The following is a 3,736-nucleotide window of genomic DNA, read 5'->3' on the forward strand; positions in this document are numbered from 1 at the left end:
TTTAGACTACTGGTTTCAAAAAGAAGTTCGATTGTATGTAAGCTTATGAGGAAATGACCCAACTTCTCACATGATTTATCACCTCAGTGAACAGTTTCCTGATGAGTTCATGGTCTCAGTCTCTAGATTCAAGTCTTCTTCATCACAGCATGATGCTCAGTTTGTAAACAAACGTCCCATTTAGAGTAAAATAGACGACATTTTGATTTGCAAGTTGCTACCACGGTGCATCTTTGAGTTCTCAGTCAGATCAGGGTGGGCTGCATCATAATAAACCTCAAAAAGAAGCAGAAGAAGTATATTTTAAAGGTTGCAAACAAACCCGCAGGTCAGCCAAGGTTTCTTATTCAGTCAGACCACATTGAAGCGATGTCGAAATGTTCTCAGATGTCAGAAATTACTTTGCTGAGTGCAATCATCACCAATTTACTGTGAATCATGGCCAATTCTACGGGAATAAAACCCAAGTTGTTGTAAACTGGATTGTCTTTTAAATCCTTTAATCAGAGCTGCAGTTTTTCTTGCCGCTGGGCTGAAAGGTGCTGACATTTCTGGAGGCCCGCGGCTTCAAAGGACAAATAAAGTGCTTGCGCTCCCCGGCCCAGCAATCTGGAAATGAACTCTCCACATGATGTATTCACACATTCGATCATGACGTCCCTCCAGAAACACCAAAGCAACGACAGCAACCAGACGACCAAGCGTTGACATCACTCTGCGATGATGAGCCGCTCAGATAATTCATGACCCTGCAGCGGGCTGACAGGGCCGTGCAGCGAGCGGCAGACTTCCTGCGGTCCCACCCAGGCCCGGGTCACGTCCATACAGCCGGGCCACATTGCTCACCCCAACCCCTGTACTGTACGCCCTCCACACCCTCGAGCACGGCCAAGAACTCATTCCATTGTTCTCAAGAGTGAGACATCCCCATGCATAAGTGGCCGGATCACGCTACGAGCCAGATGTGTGTATGGTATGTGTGTGTGGTGAGAGTGGTTGAACCAGACGTCTCTGCAGACAGCGGAGATTTGTGAAGAGTTACTGGAAAACGGCTGCAGCGCTTTGTTTTAAGTTTGAGTCACTCTTCCTTCGAGAGAGAACAAGTTCATCAGTATCTTGAGTCATGTTTCTGTGCAAATAAGTGTTTGTAATGTTAAAGACTCTCTGGTCACCTGTAAAGCAAACAATGTCACGATGATCTGACATCTTCTAGCTTTAGTTTTTATGTTGGTTGTTTCCCTCTTTGCATTCCTAACATGCCACCTCTGCTGTTGCCGGGAAGGTAAAGTGCATCATATTTTGTTGGAGGGATTTTTCGGAGGATGCTCTTCGGAAATGGAAAGTTTCCTTCTTCGGGGAAACTACTGACAGGTCTTTGTCATTCACCCTGCTCCGTCAGGTGCACGTCGGGTGGAAATACACTGGAAATTACACTCAACTTATGAACAAGTTTAAATAAAAGATTGAAGTCATATATCTCAGATTTAAAGCACTTCTTTGCTAAGGCAATCCAGCTGACAGGTGTTGCATATCAAGATGCTGATTAAACAGCTTGTTTAGTGCACATGTGCTCTTTGGACCGGTCATTAGGAAAGCACTTGCCAACCCGTCTTCCCGGTACATTGTAAACCTAAATTCATCTTTGAAGACAACACTCAACTGTAATCTGGTCAAAACCCCTCAGTGAGGACAACAAAGACACATCGGAGCTTCCCTGAGACGACCTCTGGCAGTTTGTGGAGATTGTTTTGTATTTGCAAACCAGCTATTGCATCAGGTGTCCAGGTGGCCATCTGATGGTGATCTTCCAGGTGAAGAAGCCAGATGTGGACGTCAAAATGTCTGCCGTGAAAAGGGTCGAGTCGAAACTTGCAACATCTGAGTGTCCTTTAATTGTGACCAGACCAAAACACACCTGTGCGCTAATCATGCTGTTTGATTAACATCTTGTTGTGCTAATACTCCTTTTACTGAAACTTGTGAAAGATGGGAGCACATGTATACAATGTCAACAAACTCAATAGACCATTTTCCGCAGACGTCATGCACAGGGTTGGAAGCGCAAAGGTCGTACCGCTGTGTTTAGGGTTACAAGTCGTATAAACATAGAAAATCTGACAATTTGCTGTCATTTAACTCCCTCTTGATTGATCAGCAACTGAAGATAACCGATTAGCTTCTAGTAGACAAAAGCTAATGTTAGCATTCAACCACATTACCGTTTGATACGATACTGTTAAAAGAAATATCAACGCACGTCTTGCTGGAGGTGAAACATACAGGATGTAATCAAACCGTTACGTTAGCTTGGAAGTTGTTGAATGCTAACATCAGCTAGCTAGTTTTCAAATATGTTGTGCCTCCAGATTTTCACTGTCCATCATCTTTTCAGTTGCTGATCAATCAGTAAACTATGAAATGACAAGAATTTGTTAGATAACCAACATTTATACGACTTATGCGACATTGAACGCAGCAGCATAACATTATCCCAGAGTTTGAGCCTCCCACCCTGAGCAATGACGTTAGGGGAAAATGGCCGCCGTGTGAATAAAGTCATCTAATGTCTCGTAAAACTATCGATCGCCATCAGTAATGTACTGAAGAGTGAAATATTGAGTTTCATGAGTTCATCAAAGTCTGTTTCTCAGATGAGTTAAGTTAAAACTATGCGGTCATGACGAGCAAATGCATTATTATTTACGACGACTGTGAAAACATGTGGCCCATTATGTTTCCAGTCCGTCCGGTTCTGAGGAAACGTCCCCCGAATACACAGAAACTGCTAACGACTAGAACACAAAACATCGGCTAATTGCTTTAAGTTTCAGTGGAGGCATCCGGAAGTTAAAGGCAGTAAACAAGTGTTAGTCATGAGACTGAGGAAGTGTTTGCTACCAGCACACAAGAGGCGACGGATCAAGAGTTCAATGGCAAAGTATTCTTAGAAACAGGAAGCCTGCGATACATCCACTGCTCTGATTTCCACTGAGGTAAATAAAGGGGAGGTGGGGATCTGCCGGGTGGTGTTGTGATAGGTAAACAACTGAAACATCAGATTCAACATTATTTCTGTAAAAGGAAACGCGCGGCGTCAGAAACCCACACAGGATACCATCTTTTTTTATGTTGATGTAACAGGATGCGAGTTAAAAGTTTGCCAGATGTTTAGCGCTCAGCAGAAAATAAAACACGGGGCGGGGATCATGATTTCTGTTGATGCCCCTACGCACTGTCCCAAAAAGTCCTCTGTGGATTGAGGTCATGACTATGGAAGTCATGCAAGTAGCTCGTAAATATTACTCGCGGACATGAACGGTCACGCTCGCGAACGCACACATGCTTTTGATCGCCAAGAATGCAGATGGATGCACTTAACACTTGAAAGAAAAAAAGCAGCATGTTAAGTGCTTTTACAGCTCCTCTGCTCTCGAGTTTGATAGATGATGCACTGCAGTGATAGATATAGCGCTCTTCCTTTGGGACTTCCTAATTGTACCTGGTCGCATATATGTTTTGGATGAGGAACAGACAGCGACACGCCTTGCTTTGTCTGGAAACAATATTCATTTCAGTGGGAGACATTTTCTAAGGTCAGACGAGGAAATCCCACCCTTAATTAAATGTGGGAAAGAAAATACTCTTACATATTTTCTTTCATTTGTCTTGGAGGGAAACAGGGACATTAAGGAAAAGCAACACAAACACAGCAAGTCGTCTTTTTTTTTTTTTTTTT

Source organism: Pagrus pagrus, assembly GCF_965226575.1.
Source record: "Pagrus pagrus genome assembly, chromosome: 24".
Taxonomy (NCBI): domain Eukaryota; kingdom Metazoa; phylum Chordata; class Actinopteri; order Spariformes; family Sparidae; genus Pagrus; species Pagrus pagrus.